Below are 18,807 nucleotides of genomic sequence, written 5' to 3'. Positions count from 1 at the left end.
AGGAGAATTGAGTGAGATACGGGATTTGATCGGAAGCCAGGAGAGGGATTTCAGGAGGGGAGATGCGGAGACAAATTTAGGAAAGAGTAGAGTTGTTCTGGCAGCAGCATTTAGGATAGATTGTAGGGGAGACAGATGAGAGTCTGGAAGGCCGGACAGCAGGAGGTTGCAGTAATCGAGACGTGAGAGAATGAGGGCCTGAGTCAGAGTTTTAGCAGTCGAGTAACCGAGGAAAGGGTGTATCTTTCTGATATTGCAGAGGAAAAAGCAACAAGTTTTAGAAACGTTTTGAATATGAGGAGAATGAGAGAGAGGAATCAAGTGTAACCCCTAGGCAGCATGCTTGGGCTACTGGGTGAATTATCGTATTTCCAATAGTAATGTGGAAGGAGGTAGTAGGGCCAGGTTTGGGAAGTATAAGGAGCTCTGTTTTTGCCATGTTAAGTTTCAGTCGGCGGATGGCCATCCGGGATAATATTCCAGAGAGGCATTCAGAAACTTTGGTCTGTATAGCAGGTGTAAGGTCATGGGTTTAAAGGTAAATGTGTGTGTAGTCAGCAAAGAGGTGATATTTAAACCCAAAAGATGTGATTAGGTCACCTAGAGAGAGTGTGTAAAGAGAAAAGAGAAGGGATCCAGGACAGAGCCCTGGGGTATCCCCACAGGGAGATTGATAGAGGAGGAGGTGTTAGCAAAAGAGACACTGAAAGTACGATGGGAGAGGTAAGAGGAGATCCAGGATAGAGCTTTATTCCGAATACCAAGAGTATGGAGAATGTGAAGGAGAAGAGGGTGGTCCACGGTGTCGAATGCTGCAGAGAGGTCGAGTAATATGAGCAGAGTGTAATGACCTCTGTCTTTGGCAGCATGGAGGTCGTCAGTTATTTTAGTGAGGGCTGTTTCAGTAGAGTGAGCAGTGCGGAAGCTAGATTGTAGAGGGTCTAGAAGAGAATAGGTGTTGAGAAAGTAGCAATCGAGAGAATACAAGACGTTCAAGGAGTTTGGAGGCAAAAGGCAGGAGGGAGACAGGTCGATAGTTAGAAAGACAGGTAGGGTCAAGCTTGCTGTTTTTGGGTAATGGTATAACAGTTGCATGCTTGAAGGAGGATGGAAAGGTACCAGAGTAGAGGGAAGAATTAAAGATCTGTGTGAGCATAGGGATTACAGAAGGATCAAGAGGTTTTTTGGAGATGGGAGGGAATGGGATCAAGAGGGCAAGTGGTAGAGGGAGAAGAAGAGATCAGCAGTGACACATCCTCCTCCGAGATAGCAGAAAAAGTGTCAAGAAAGGCAGGAGGAGAGTTGGGAAGCAGTGTGGGATGGGAGGAGGCAACAGATGGGATGTTCTGACGTATGGATTCCACCTTTTCCTTAAAAAAAAAGTCAGCAAAGTCCTGAGGTGAGATGGAGGAAGAAGAGGAGGCAGCCGAGGGGGGTCTGAGTAGAGAGTCAAAGACAGAAAAGAGTCGGCGTGGGTTAGACTTGTGTGTGTTGATTAGGGATGAAAAGTAGGTTTGTTTAGCCTGAGTTGTGTAGAAAGCCAGTGCATCAGAAAAAACAAGTCCTGTTTGCATAATAAACTGAGGTTTAGGATAAACTCCTTCAATGTAAGCATATAGCATAACAAAGCCCTAATAGGGTTAGGGGACTAGTACCTAATGCCAGCGGCACCATAAATAAATAGTACAGACCAACGTCCCATATATCAGAAAAAAAAGGGGTACAGCGACCCACAAAGTGAACTTACTCAGTTTCTCCTGGAGTATCCAATCTCAGAATCTTCATAGGCGTGCAATCTCCCAGGTGATGGCAGGAACAAGTAGAAAAATAAGGCAGTACACTGTCCAAAGTAACAGAAGGAGGCTCACGGTTTTAAGCATTTTTGCCTGAAACTAGTTGGTGGACCCCTGCTGTGGCCTAGGGGGACCCTTTTGTTCACTTCTTATGTAATAAATCTATTTTCTGTTGCTTAAAACCGTGAGCCTCCTTCTGTTACTTTGGGCAGTGCACTGCCTTATTTTTCTACTTGTTTAGCCTGAGAGAGGGCAGAGTTGAAACAGGACAGCATAAATTTGTAGTGAATGAAGTCTGCGAGTGTATGAGATTTTCTTCAGTGGAACGAGTGGAGGAACGCAACATGCGTGTGTGGGAGTTTAGCCAGGGTCTGGGGTTAGAAGGGCGAGGACGGCAGAGTGAAAGCGGGGCCTGAAGATCAAGAGAGGAAGATAAGGCAGAGTTGTAGTTCCTGACCAGGTTGTCAGGGTCTGAAGCAGAACTGAGAGAGGAGAGGGAGGAGCGTAAAGTGGAATCAAGAGCTGGTAGGTTAATAGAGCGCAGGTTTCTGCAAAAACGAGGGCGAGAAGGAGATGGAGAGAAGCGAGAGAGGGAAAATGAGATGAGGTGATTGTCAGAGAGGTGGAAATTGAGAAATCGGAGAGAGAAGTTTTTAGTGAAAACCAGGTCTAGGTAGTGTCCATCCTTGTGGGTGCTGGCTTCAGTCCACTGTTGAAGGCCAAAAGAAGAGGTTAGAGAGAGAAAGCGGGAAGCCCAAGGGAGAGAGGGGTCATCAATGTGGCAGTTGAAGTCCCCAAGGAGAAGAACGGGAGTCTGAGGAGAGAAAGAAAGAGAGCCAGGATTCAAAGTGAGAGAAAGGCAGAAGGGGGATGAGTAGAGGACGTGGGCGATAGATGACTGCCACATGGACGGAGAGGAGAGAAGATCTGGACTGTGTGAACCTCAAAGGAGGGGAAAGCAAGAGAGGGAGGAGAAGGAACGGTTCGGTAGCGGCAGAGAGAGGAGAGCAGGAGCCCCACGCCTCCACCCCTGCTATCAGGGCGTGGAGTGTGGGAGAAGGAAAGGCCACCATAAGAGAGGGCAGCTTCCAGAGTAGAGTCAGACTGAGTGAGCCAGGTCTCAGTTATAGCAAATAGGAGCAGAGAGTGAGAGAGAAAGAAGTCATGCACAGAGAGGAACTTGTTAGAAAGGGAGCGAGCATTCCAAAGGGCAAAGGAGAAAGGGAGAGAGGAGGGAGGGTGGCAGGGGATGGGTATGAGGTTGGAGGGGTTTACACAAGAAGGAGTAGAAGTTGCATGTGGAAGGCGAGGACGAGAGCAAGTAGAAATAAGGCAGGGACCAGGATTGGGAGAGATATCCCCAGAAGCGAGGTGGAGAAGCCTGGATAGAAAGAGAATCTGTGAGGATGATTTGTAGGGGTGTGTTTTAGTGAAGGGGGTATAGCTGTAGCTTGTCAGTGGGCGCAGGTAAGAAAGGAGTTCATGTGAACTGAGAAGTGGTGAAGGAAGGAGAGATGAAGATATATGAATAGAGTTAGAGACATAATGAGGCTGGTGGAAGGAAGTACATCATTTGAAAAGAAGTGAGGTCACAGCAAATATAAAAAATAAAGGTGGCATCACAGCAATCATTAAGTGCTGAGATGTGCAGTCTGGGATAGATGATATCCTCCTTTCCAGCGTAGTTGAAATGCAGGAATCAGAAGCAGAAGGTGTTGTCCACTTTTCCACTTCTTTTTGAACTTCCTTTTTAAACTTCCTCACTACTTTAAACATTTTTACTTATACACATTTCTGCTTAGGAGCATTGGCTGCAGGTCAATAAGGATTTTTCTGAATTGGTAAAATCCAACAATAAACATAAGAAATTCAATTTGTCTAAACTAGAAAATGAGACTCAAATGTCTACAATCTAATAAAGAAATAATAATCAGAGAGGCTGATCAGGGGGGGGGAGTGGTGGGGGTGAAGAGATACAGAACAGACTATGAAAAAGGCTTTACGGCTGCTTTCTGATTCTGTATCCTACCAGATGCTTAAAAAAGACCCCACGAAAGAATATGTTCAGTCTTTCAAAGAATTGTTAGATAAAGCATTTGGAAAGTGGTGTATTTACCAAAATGGAATTCAATTTCTTATTTGATACCAGCCCAAAAATACCTATTATGTACCATTTACCGAAAATTCATAAAAAATTGGACAATCCCCCAGGACGTCCCATCTGAGATTGGGTCTTTAACTTCAAACACCTCCCAATATATAGACTCTTTTTTGCAGAAACGTGTGAATTAATTACCCTCTTTTGTTAAGGATTCTAATTCTATTCTTAACATCTTCAAGGATTTTAAATGGGAACCTGAATTTAGATGGGTCACGTGCGATGTTCAATCGCTCTACACCTGCATCCCCCACACCAGGGGTACAGAATTGGTGGAACAGTTTATGGTTCAAGATACTACACTTCACTCTTCCAAAATTACCTTTATTATTGACTGCAATCGGTTTATTTTATCACACAATTATTTTTTTTGTTTCAGAACCAATTTTATTTACAGGTCTGTGGTACAGCGATGGGCTCACACTTTGCCCCCAGTTACGCAAATTTGTATATGGGGGCATGGGAACATCGCTGAATCTGGCATAACAATCCTTTTTCACATCACATTATTATTTGGAAGCGCTTCATTGTGATGTGCTCCTGGTGTGGATGGGTGATGAGGGGACTCTCAATTCCTTTCTTAATATATCAATTCGAATGACTGTAATTTAGTCTTTACCTCTATTAACCATACATGTAAAATTGATTTTCTTGATATTCATTTGGAGGCCTTGAGTGATGGGTCTGTTATTTCTAGTACACATTTCAAGGAGGTAGATTCCAACAGTTTCCAATTAGCTACAAGCAATCACAACAAACAATGGATTAGGAACATACCTCTAGGACAGTTCATTAGATTGAGGTGAAATTGTAGTAGAGACAGAAACAGGCTAGTGATTTATGCCTGAAATTCTTAGAGAGAGGTTATGGTTCAGATTTAATTCTCAAGGCATGAGAAGAGGCAGTGTCTATGAATAGGGAACAATTACTGACACCCAAGATAAAGCCTCAACCAAAATTTGGTCTTTTGGAAACAGGTTTAATATCTGTTCCTTTTGTTACAACGTTTAATTGTAAGAGTGTAGACATTCAAAAAATTATACAGAAAAACTAGAAGATTTTGGAGAATGATCCCATTGGGGGTTGTAGATTGCCAGTAAAACCTTGTGTGATCTTTAGGAAAAGCCAAAATCTTAAAAATTCACTTGCTTTGATATCAGTGCGAAAAGCACCAATGCTAATACTAACATGTGGTTACCTTCTAAACCTACAGGTAATTGTACATGTGGGTAACGTTTAGCTTGCAAGCATATTCATAACAATCGCAAGAGTTTTTCTGTTTATAAATTCAGATAAAATCTATAGAATCAAAGATTGCATGTCATGTACACATGTGGTGTACCGCCTTGAGTGTCCCTGCGGTCTCCTGTATGTGGGTAGGAGGCGCATCTGGGAACACATTCGCAATATTAAAATTGGATTTCTACAACATAGTGTCTCTAGAAATTTTAAGACCCATCACTCTCAGGACCCTACATATCTTAAATCTAAAGGTATTCAGGCTATACCCACTGACAGGAGGGGTGGAGACAGGATATAAAGGTACTCTCTAGACAAGAGAACTACTGGATATTCCAATTGAACACCATGATCCCTATGGGGTAAAATGAAGAGCTTGATATTATATCACTCCTATAATTTCTTTCACGTGTATCTATAACAGCCTATCTATAAGAAGAATTTATCTTTTATTTCTATATATTCGTTTATACCTGCCGTTGATATTTTGGACCATAATAATTTTTATTAATTTTGTATAAGTCCAAATAATAACATCAATATTGGTTCTTTTAGTTCTAAGTAATCCATTTGACTCTAATGCTGACTTTTGTCATTCCAGACTCCCAAGGTTACAATATCTATTTGCTATGGAATCTTTCAAGTTATGTATAGTTAGAATTTTCAGCCAAATGTATAATTTCTGTGAGTAGTTCTTTATGTGATTTTTGTAGGATGTGATCTTGCATGTTCACTCTGAAGTAATTACATCTGTTTGTTTAATTGCTTAATAGATCCACCAATGTGCTATGTGGTGGCTTAATTGTCTTGAAATTCTACGCCCATTTTCAAGTTGCATTTGGGTTTAAATAGCACACATTTCCAGTATCAATTAATCCCTGATGAAGTATCTTTTATGATACGAAACGCGTTGGATAGGAAATAGATTGTGTGCTTTTTATTCCATTTTTACTCTACATATATATCTTGTTATTTAGTACTTTTTATAATAAATTCCCCTTTTTGGTGCTTTTTTGCACTTATTCATTCAAAAATTGGGCGGAGCAGTGCAGTGTTTTATGTCTGCAGCTTCATTGTGAGTCTGTGAATCTTTCCTTGGTGGCCACGTGACCACTGGAAACATTATACTGAGTGGGTGCCTTCCCTGACCGGTACAAGTTGAGGGCAGTTAGCCGGGAGTGGGTGCATTCCCTATCCGGTGGTGAGTGGAGCCAGACGTGAGGTGGATCAGCTGGTCTACACTGCAAACTACTGTCCGTGAACTGCCTGCACTGACGAGCATGGAGTGGTTGCTTTCCCTATCAGCATTGCCTGAACCACAGTACTGCTACTTTTGTTGCCCTTGCTAACTGCTACATTCACAACGCACAAGAAGCCTCTGGTAACTTCACTGCCTGCACTGACGAGCTTGATAGTGGGTGTTTTCCCTATCAGCATTGCCTTAACCACATGATTGCTACTTTTTGTTGCCTTTGCTAACAGCTGCATTCACAATGCACAAGGAGCCTCTGGTAACTTTGTATCGTTTTAATCTTATGTTTGTTTAACCAATTTAGTGGGGTTTTTTTATAGCACTCATTTGTGTTTCTTTTATTTCTATATAAAATATTTTTCTATTTTGGAACATGTTTTTTGGGCTGGTATCTTTCTTTTTCTCACTGTGCCATTAAAGGGAATTCTTTTTCCAGAGAAGGGAGAAAGATTGAGGAATAAATGATCAAAGTCGACCCTCTTTGAATTGTGGCCTTGCAGCACAGTGTCTCGAAAAATGTCAAGGGTGGAGCTAGACTTTCACCTTGAACAAAACCCTGGATCTGAAGGTACTTAACCACTTGGGAGATCATACCGGTCCCTGAGGGTGGCGAAAGAAAGGACTTTGGACTTGTCCATGTCCATCACATTATGTATTCTCCTCGATCTCCATGCTTCAAAAATTGAACCAACCACACCCGGGGAAAACTCTGGGTTAAAAAATAGTGGTGTCACCCCTGTTTGATCGAGAGTGAGCATAGTTTTTTTATTTTTGTTACACACTCAAATTGTGAGATATCGAGGGTAAACAGCCACTTGCTTTCTTTTTGGAGATCTTAGGGGACCACAAAATTGATCTTAGTTCCAGGGGGGCCAGCAAGTCCGCCTCCAGTTCCACCCATCTCTTACCTCCCTATATCTAAGTGCCAGCCTAAAATCTATCGAATAAACTGCAGACAGCTCAGTCAATTTGCTCCACTAATCTTCAAACACCACGTGAGTTTTGAGCAATATTCTGAGTGGTCCAAACAAGTCAACTATGATGGCTCGAGGGGGAAGAAGACGATTCCCATAAATTTGAACAAAGCCATTATAGATGAACTGAAGAAGTAGTTTAAACTCATGGCTGCACAATTTAAGACCATCAAAACCCAATCAATGCACTTTTATAGCATCAGAAGACTGTGGACTGGAGTCTTCCGAGTGAAGACTAATTTATAAACGGAATACATTTTTTTTTAAAAAAGCATTTAATCTAATATATATTTTTTAATTAAGTACATTAAATTAAATGTTTTTAGTGAAGTACTTTATTGTAGTCATTGTTTAATTCTTGTTTACAGTCTTGTTTGGCAGGCTGATAAGCATCAACACCATGTACATGCAGTTAACACACCCAGTGATTACTGTCAAGTAATGTTATGTAATTAATTAAAAAAAAAGAAATCTGTCAATATCCATACTGCGCGTGCGTTCAATACAGTTCTTACATACTGTACTCTTCATATGCGCAGAAATTCAATGACACACCTATGCATGTCAACCAGGTTCAATATAAACATGCATGCCCTGTAATTGAATGACAAGCATATGCATTCCAACCAGGTTCCATAGAAACACGCATGTGCATACAAGTTTATTGGAAGTACACGTAGCACACAATGTAATTCATGCATCTATTTCTTCTCGATTATTAATATAACATTCTAATTTTACAGTTGAAAGTGTCCAAGAGCCAGCCCGAAGAAGATGCCGGTCGAAGAAGATTGTACATTTGGAAGAGGATCGAAGAAAATAGTATTATTGTATTTTCACAAAGTCTTTTGTGCATTATCTCTAAACTGTCATTTACAGGAATCTAATTAAAAAAATTATATTAAAAAAAATTGCGAATTCATCTGAAGTTTTTAGGGAATAAGTGGTGGGTTACATTTAAATATATGGGATATCAAATCATATAATATGAAATTAATGGGAACAAGGGACAGCTTACATTACATTTAGATTTGAAAACATAGCACCACCTATCATTACTGTGGTGTATTGCAACCAATGCTAAAACTCAAATTTTCCCGGTCGTGGCATGTCTACTGCAAGCAGCCGTCAAAACATGGGGTGATCCGACGCATTCCGCGAGACCCCAGCAAAAGTAAATGACTGTGTGTGTGTGTGTGTGTGTGTGTGTGTGTTTTGAAGAGCACTGGGATACTAGCTATAAATGGAAACATTTCATATATAGTTATATATGATATATTGTGCACATAATGATACTTATTTATGGTGCATAATGTGTTGATCTTTATTACCAGAAAACTGGAGAATCCAACTGTAATGTGTATAGAAACACCAACTATGGATGAACTTCACCTGTAAAACAGATATTAGAGGTGTACTCAAACTATTGAGGGCACAGAGAAGGATATTCAGCGCTCGTGCTGCAGATGTGAAGATAGGAAAATCCCTTTGCTGCACGTGCATGGAGCGTCTCCCCAAATGCTCCCACTTCAAAGGTGATCCCCCCTAAAAAGGGGGGAGGACACCCTGAGAAACAGAAAAGAAAAAATGCACAGATGCGCACCAGGGATTAGATTAATGTTATTTATTATTAAAAAATACACATAAACAGCTGAGAGGATCCAACCCCTCCTCAGCTAAATGGGTTAAACTGCCCAGTTATATAAACCATTTTTTCTTTTCAAACTATTGAGGGTTCCTGTGATTTGATTAATCCTTGGAAGTAAAAGGGAAAATAATGAGATGTAAAACTGGACAAAAATTAGAGCGATAAAATAACTGAATAATACAAATTTCAATTATAGGGTGGTCTAAATATTAGGGACCAGAATTATGAGGATTACACAAACGAACAAATAATTATTTGTTTGGCTGATGATTGTGGAGATGGATAGAGAGAGACAACATTTAGATGGAATGTATAAATCTTCCTAGGCATCCGATTACCAGAGAAACAATTTAAGTCAAAGAGAAAATAGTTTCAGATCTTACTGTAATTTTCTTTTCTTGGAGTCAATCCATGGTGGTGCGCACCAATGGGTTAAACTGAGATAGAACAGAAAAAGTTCCACCCGTGGGAGGACCAAAAATATCCCCACCTTTCCTGCCCAGGTAGTCTTATGATACAAAAGCCGAAATACATCATGTAGACATGTAAATAAATGAATAAACAAATATTATTGGGTGGGAATTAGTGCAAACTGCCACGGATGAACTCTCCATGAAAATTATTTCTTTAACAATCTATAACAATTTTCTTTTTTCCTGGTTCTCCCCATGGCACCATCACCAATGAGACTTGCCAAAGCAGTACCCGCAAGAAAAGGTAGGGTTCCAGATAATTACCGCCGAAACCATATAACAGTAAATCAAAGTTTATTTATTGAGCAGAGATAATAGACTGAAGGACTTTCCTGCTAAAGCATGCATTTGCCGAGGCATGTACATCTACCCGATAGTATTTTTAGAAAAGTGGGAAGAGAAGTCCAAACTGCTGCCCTGCATAATTCTGCAGGAGAAGCCTCAGCCTTTGCCTCCCAGGATGTGGCCATTGCCCTTGTAGAATGTGCTATGACCAGTTTTGGAGCTAGTTTCTTCTGGATGTTGTATGCTTTTTTTGATAGCCGTTACGATCCAATGGCTTATTGGCCTTTGTGACCTCTTTCCCCCTTCTTTCTCCCACCAGGGGCACAAATAATCTGATTTCCTGAAAAGATACTTTTGACACCTTACTACATCCAGTGTTTGCAATACCCGTTCCTTATCATTTGAAGGATTTGGACAATATGAAGGGAAACTCAATTCTTGATTAAGATTGAAGGCTGATATGGGACCCGCTACCCCCCCCCCCCCCCCCTCCACGGGCTCGGGCTGCAGCAGGGAGCTGCTGCGGGCTGCTCTAGTTGTGTGATCGGCTGGGCTTGTACAGACAGCACTGGGAGAGGGACACTGTATCCGGCTGCAGCAGGAGACTAACTCACACGCTGACACTCATGCACTCACACACACACACTCATGCACACACACACACACGCAGGCACACACATACACAAACACAGACAGGCACACACAGGCAGGCACACACATACACCAACACAGACAGGCACACACATACACCAACACAGACAGGCACACACATACACACACACACACAGGCACACACACAGGCACAGACAGGCACTCACGCTGCTTTCCCTCCACACTCTCCTCCCCGCTCCCCGAAGCCTCCCCTCCTCCCGAAGCCTCCCCTCCTCATTGGCTCACAGCCACACCATGTGACGCGTCGACGCTAGGGATTACAATTATCTTGAATCCCCTAACGGCTGACGCGTCACAGCGTGTAGTGAGCTGTGCCGTGAGGGGGGACCGGGACCGGCTCGGGAGGATTCCCCTGCTGGTGGGGAAAGCTCGTGCAGCCGCCCGCGCCGCCGGGCGCAGCGGGTCCCAGGCCTAAGGCCTGGGACATGGTGCAGGGAGGAGCGCTGGGCAGCGCTGACTCATGCTCTGCTGCTCAAGCAGGAGATTTTTCTTGTCCCTGCATGAGCGCCAGCGAATGCGCTTGTGTGCCGGGTGGGAGGCGGAGCGGGAGGCGGGACAGCGCGTCACGGCGCTGACGTCACGGACTGCCATTGGCTTCTGGCAGTCACGTGACCGGCCCTACGCTTCCCTCAGAAATGCGGTGATAAGTAGCTTATCACCGTTGCCTCGGTAATTTTTTTTTATGAGCAATTTTTTTTGGAGCGATTCAGTCTTTTATCACCCACATATCACCGCTTACTGAATAGCAGTAGGCATTTTGGGTGATAAGTGCTTGATAAGTGGCTTATGAACGCTTACAGCATAGGCCCACTTCTTTCCACATCTCATACTCATGCATTGCCTGGCTGGCAGATGATCACTAAATCTGGTTGTCATGATCTTTTTGTTAGGTTTTCTCTTTTTTTACCTCCAAGAGTATCGAATTGTACACCCAAATATCTAAAAAATTTCGAAGTTTACTAACCAACCATGGATTAACAAGAAATCTAGCACTCTTGTCAAATGTTGGATCAATTGGGACTTGTCTTGTGCCTTTATTAAAATGTCTTACAGATAATGGTATGTAGCCCTCTTTCCTTATGACTATACGGGTCTACTGATGCTGTATATACCTGCGGCTCACAGAGATCTGAGCCTCCGCTAACTGGGAGCCTGGGGCAACAATAAGTAAGTTGGCAGCGCCTCCACTTGCCCAGGATCCCCGATATGTGAGATTCCCCTGGACAAGAATAACAATAACAATCCACAACTCTGTAACCTTTTACTATATACGTGTGGGCATGGATACACATGTATTACATATAACAGTGAGCAGTATATAATATATATATATATATATATATATATATATATATATATATATATATATAATCATATGTGGCTGATCAATAACCTTGGCAGTATTAGAATAGCATACATACATATATGGCAAATACAACTATGAAGAACATATACACATATACAATTGATATGACTATATATCAGTAGTCCAGGATACACACCACTGTGCAAGTGTCCCTCTCCCACCACCGTGTAAACCCTCACACTGTGTCCAACACCATGAATCAGTTCCTTGGTCACTCAACCCCTCAGTGTCCCCAAAGAACCCACCCCCAAGGCGGGATCAGCACCTGCAGGTACCGGTGATGGTGCACTTATAATAATACCTGCCGGGCGCTCCAGCACCCAGTCGCTGATACTTCGAAAAGGATCCGCAGATCCAGCGTCGTCTCTCACGAGTAGTCCCTCACGATCAGGGAGATCTCTCACGAGTTGACTCTGCACTGTAGTCTGATCCCAAACTATCGATCACCATGTACCTCAGGAAGATACTGTGTCCCTTACTGCTACTATAAATAAGTGAGTAAATTCCCTATCTAGGGCTGTTCCCTGCAGTACTACAAGCTGGTAGTGACTCAGGGCCTATACTGGGGCCTAGGGGAATATCCTGGCATACGCAGTGGGTCACTAACCCCCTGCGCTACGCACCTCCTCTCCCCTTGCTCTCCCAGGACTCACTGGCTAGCGTGGTCTCCGCTGCACGCTTTCCTGTCTGCAGCAACTCTCTAGCCACAGTTAAACATAGGTCAGCTAAAGAACATTATTTCTCTATCCTCTCCTTCACAACTTCAGTTAAAATCCTTTGTTCAGGTTCTGAATCGGAATACTGCAAAGACACAGTTAATACATTATCCTATAATAAGGTGGCTCTAAGCCTCTGCTATTGAGATGTAGAATGGAAGTTGTTTTTGCATATAATTAGCTTTGAGGTTATACACTAACCTCAGTGAAACATAAAGTCTGTTATTTTACTGAGGTTTATGGATCTATCCCGCGGTATCTGCATAATTTTAACAAATTGTGCATTGTAAATTGAGAGCTTTTTGCTTTCCTTTTTGCTTTCCTTCTGATTCATATCCACTAGGTGGCAAAGCACACCCACGTTTTTATAGCAGATTGTAATTTATTAAACAATGTTAGATAAAAGGCTAAATTAGTGGGATTGAGTCTGTTAACCCAATGAGCTGTGTTACTGCACTTACTGGTAGTATATTAGAGAAGTATTTTATACTCCCAAAATCTCCAACATTCTAACCAGTAGTTAAAGTATGTGTTAGTAGGTGGTATCAATGATCTGTATTTGTATTAGTCTATATTTAATCTTCTTTTTATATATGCTATTATATATCCTCTTTTTATGAGTTTTATCACATATACATTTTCTTATTACAAGATAAAAGATTAAAATGTATGCCCTGAGCTAGATGCATGCATACAGCATTTCTAATTTAAAATGTTTCACGTGTGACAATGGTTTAGTTCCCTCTGGGAACTACTATTGTTATTAAAAGGTTAACAGCCTTAGGGGGTTAACTGTGTGGGCTCATGCAGATTAATGCCCCTCCCCATCACATGGTATAGGGTGATTTAGCAGGAAAGAAGCCACTCCCGTTGTATGTACGGTGAATACATATAACACAAACGGGGTGTGACATGACCTCTCTCTCTTCTCTCTTCTTCTCTCTCATATTTTGGACCAAATAATGCACTTTTATGCGATAATCTCTTGTGCTGTGCCGGTATATTGGATCTCTAGGGATCCTCACAGACACACACACAGACACACACACACATATATATATATATATATATATAATAATAAAAAAATAAATAGATGATACCGTTCTGTGGCTAACGAAATGCTTTTATTTGTGCGAGCTTTCGAGATACACTGATCTCTTCTTCCGGCGATGTTATAATGAATGAAGCAAGCAAAAGCTATACTATAAACAGTGTCTATTGGAATGTTATCTGTGCTGGTCCTTCCCTGGTGTGGATGTGTTTTATGGCTAGAGGTGTCAAAAGGTTCCTGAAAGCAAGTGATGAAAGAGTGTGTATGTGTATCAGTGTGAATTAACATGAATGGAGAGCCCACAGTATATACAATGCTTTACAAAAGGTGTGTGTGGAGTGGGAGCGGATATAAATGGTGTGGGTGGGTGTGGAAATGTGAGAGTTAGTAGCATAACTAAAAGTGTGTGTGGATACTATGTGGTCCCTATTGGTGTATAGGGATGGAAAAACAAGGCGTATAAGTATGTGTGAGAGACAGCTGTGTGTGCATACATATAGCACAGTATGTACAGACATGGCCTATAGCGCTCATGGGAAGAGAGTTCACTTGTGTCAGTAATGACTCATAAAATTTCGATCTCTGTTTAGGCCACTGCTAAGTGTCCCGAACAGTTGCATAAATTTGTATTCATGCAACCGTCTCTCTTTCGGTGTTTTAAGATTACCTTTGAGTATGGCAACTGTAGACCAGCAAATTCACAAAGCCACCAGAATACCAAGAATTGATCTCCTTGAATACAAACAGAAGGAGACAAGCGACAGGGTACCTTTGGTGGTCACATATAACCCACACCTAGGAGCCCTACGCAAGATTGCCAGGAAACTACAACCCATCCTCCAGGAAGATACAAGACTGCAACAGGTCTTCCCTGAAGCACCCTTATTATCATACAGACAACCCCATAATCTCAAGAATATTATGGTGAGGAGTAAAGTATTCAGCAGTACAACTGAATACGGGACAAAACCATGCCAGGACCCAAGATGCAAAACCTGCGCAATGCTCTACACAGCGGACACAATACAAATACCACACAGGAATCGGGAATACAAAATCAGAGGAAGGTTCACCTGTTCCTCCAGCAATGTCGTGTACCTCATCATGTGCATGAAATGCCCAGGGGGCTGCTACTACATAGGTGAGACAGGGCAGGGGCTAAACAAGAGAATGAACCTGCACCGCCACAGCATCACACGCGGAACAATAGACAGTCCTGTTGGCGAACATTTCTTTGACTCTGGCCATAAGATGAACGATCTGAGGGTTGCCATACTCAAAGGTAATCTTAAAACACCGAAAGAGAGACGGTTGCATGAATACAAATTTATGCAACTGTTCGGGACACTTAGCAGTGGCCTAAACAGAGATCGAAATTTTATGAGTCATTACTGACACAAGTGAACTCTCTTCCCATGAGCGCTATAGGCCATGTCTGTACATACTGTGCTATATGTATGCACACACAGCTGTCTCTCACACATACTTATACGCCTTGTTTTTCCATCCCTATACACCAATAGGGACCACATAGTATCCACACACACTTTTAGTTATGCTACTAACTCTCACATTTCCACACCGACCCACACCATTTATATCCGCTCCCACTCCACACACACCTTTTGTAAAGCATTGTATATACTGTGGGCTCTCCATTCATGTTAATTCACACTGATACACATACACACTCTTTCATCACTTGCTTTCAGGAACCTTTTGACACCTCCAGCCTTAAAACACATCCACACCGGGGGAAGGACCAGCACAGATAACATTCTAATAGACACTGTTTATAGTATAGCTTTTGCTTGCTTCATTCATTGTAACATCGCCAGAAGAAGAGATCAGTGTATCTCGAAAGCTCGCACAAATAAAAGCATTTCGTTAGCCACAGAACGGTATCATCTATTTATTTTTTGATTATTGAAGCTCGGCTAACACGGTACTGATACCTCTACATATATATATATATATATATATATATATATATATATATATATATATATATATATATATATATATCTCAAAAGAACCAAAGAAAAATGAAGTAGCGCCTCTAATATATCCTAAACAAAGCTATAAATTAATTAACCCAACTGTAAGTGCATCCAGTGGGGTGGTAAGATGATAGCAAAATAAAACTGTAGACCAGTAATTTCAAAGAAATTAAAATAATAATATATATGTGATGTTATTGAAACACCAACCTAATAGTTTAATAAAATAACAAAGATAACAATTCAAATGATAATAACAAAAAAAAAATATATTAAAACGTTAAATGAAAAAACCTTTAGAAATAACCTCTGAAAAAACAAAGTCCCGTTCCAAAAGTAATGACATCCAGGTATTTGGCAGCCCATTTCAAAAGGGTTCACTACTCCCTGATTATACCTATGAAAAAAGAAGAAAAGAAAACAGGCGCACACCTAGTGCCTTAACGTAATAACAAGTGTTTATAGAACATTAAAATCAAGCAAATACCCACTCACAAGAGTACTGAAAATATAAGTAGATATGAGATAGGCTCTCATGTGCCAGCAACGCCGTCCGATTTAGGCAATGGCGTCCTCTCGTGTCTCTCCTTCGTGCAGCCAGATGGCCGGAAGTGACGTCCCTCCAACTCGGTGCCCAGCATAAGCAGTCCTTCCGGGAACCAGCAACTCCAAAGTCTCAGTACCGGCAACGATGTACCGGGAGAACAGGAACCAGCGTCTCTCATTCAGCAGTAACAGAGTTCATGGGCAAGTGACGGCTTTTGTCTAACCACGCCCTACGCGTTTCGTCATCTATGATGACTTCATCAGGAGTTGTATATATATATATACACAGCTTAACCCCGTTATAGCGCGCCCCTATATAACGCAAATCCGCTTATAACGCGGTTTTCACGTGGCTCCCGTTTAAAAAATAAATACAAATTTACATTTTTTTAAAAACTTTTTTTGCACACACTTTCACTGCACACACTTTCACTGCACACACTCTCACTGCACACACTGCACACTGCACCCACTCTCACTGCACCCACTCTCACTGCACACACTCACTGCACACACTGCCAGCACTCACTGCACACATTCTCACTGCACACACTCCCAGCACTCACTGCACACACTCCCAGCACTCACTGCACACACTCCCAGCACACACTCCCAGCACTCACTGCACACACTCTCACTGCACACACTCTCAGCACTCACTGCACACACTCCCAGCACTCACTGCACACTGCACACAGCTCTCACAGCACTCTCTCACAGCACTCACAGCACACTATCACAGCACTCACAGCACACTACACTGCACAGCACAGCACACTCACACCTCCCACTCCCTCTCCCTTCCTTTGGTGTCGGCTGCTGAGATCGGAGCGGAGCTGGAATCAGGAGGAGGGGGTTTGTCAGGAGGAGGGGGGTGTCGGGAGGAGGGGGGGATGTCGGGAGGAGGGGGGGGGGGGGGTGTCAGGAGGAGGAGGGGGGGGGTGGTGTGGATGCCGGTAGGGGGGGTGAGTGAGGAGCAGGCTGGGACTCGGAGGGCCGCGTGGGCTAGGCCCAAAACGGATTATGCCGCGGAGGGCCGGTAGGTGTGGGGGCCTCAGGGGGGGATAGGAAGTGGATGCCGATGGTGGGAGGTAAGGAGCAGGTTGCGGCTGGACTCGGAGGGCCACTGCTGGGGGACGTGTAGGGCTTCCGGCCACCTCTTCCTTCCTTCCCTCCCGATCGGGCACGCGGCGACCATTTAAAAAAAAAATTAGCGCGACCCCGGTTCTAGCGCAGTCGGATCGGGTGGCCCCCGAGGTCCGCACTATAACGGGGTTGAGCTATATATATATATATATATATATATATATATATATATATATATATATATACAAAAAACAAACAGAAGCGCAAGCTCCATAGCATGTAACTGTTTAAACAAATGTGCTATGGAGCTTGCGCTTCTGTTTGTTTTTTATTCTTAGATTCCTAGTGGTCGGCTATACCACTTATATCTGAAGCTGCATACACTCCCTGGATCTTCTTTGGGACTCTTACCTCTCTGGATTTTTTCAACAAGTGGAACATTCTTTTTGGACTTATCCTTTATCACTATCACATTATGGTTGTTGTAGTATTTAGTTAAGTCAAATATTTACTATTTTTAATTAAGTAATTATATTAGTTATAATATATTATATTTTTATTATAACTTCCACCTGAGCGCTACATATTTTTGTGTTGTTCTTTTTGTTTATATATATATATATATATATATATACACACATACATACAGTACAACAAAGAAGAGCGCAAATATTCCAAAAGCAATGTAAAATATAAACAGATTTATTAAAAAAGACAAATAAGGCCCCCAAGTTGATGACAAAGAGATAATTATGAAAACATATGTGTCTCTTGGAGAAATATTATATCACCACCAGATTTTTTTAATTCTTGAAAGGCTAATCGTCTTTTCCTATTTGTCTGTAGGCCTTTTACATTCAGTGATGTTATTTTGATTGAATTTGAGTTAGCCATACTCTTTGATAGTCATGTAGTATTCTGGGACTTCTCCTTTCCCACTGGAGAGGTCTTTATATTCTTTTCCAGTTTTGTCCTGGACTTTAACAACGACCTTTAGGTTGGCTCCTATATTAAGTTCAACCTGTCGGCTTGGGTCCGAGGGAACGGATAATGGGGGGGGGGGGGGGGGGGGAGGGTGGGGTGGTGAAGAAAGGAAGAGTGGGAAAAAAGAGAAATGCCTGCTGGGACATGACCAGCAGGTAGAAAAGAGAGTAAAGGGGGTCCCAATTGGACCCTAGAACTAAGGGACCAGTCATACTATTGACTGGAGTCTGGGCTTAAGGCCCTTGGGGGTAATTCCGGTCCCGGGCTGTGTCGACAAATAAGGAAAAAGGACCCTCTATCTAATAGTTCTAGACGAATATCTCCTCTTTATTTATTTTTAGTAGGCATTCTAACTTCAGAGGGGGAGGGGGGGAACAACGTCGAGAGGAGGGAAAGGAAATCTGATTCTGAACTTTTTGAAGTGAAACTTCTTTAGTGGCACCTAGTCAATTTTGATGGAACAAAACTCCTTCATGGAGACAAAAATGTGAAATGGAAATGACTTCACGCTCCTAATGGCCGCCGCTCCCCCCACACGCCCGCTGTCAGATGCCGCACATGCGC

Source organism: Ascaphus truei, chromosome 1 (assembly GCF_040206685.1).
Source record: "Ascaphus truei isolate aAscTru1 chromosome 1, aAscTru1.hap1, whole genome shotgun sequence".
NCBI lineage: Eukaryota > Metazoa > Chordata > Amphibia > Anura > Ascaphidae > Ascaphus > Ascaphus truei.
This window is presented reverse-complemented; position numbering follows the sequence as displayed.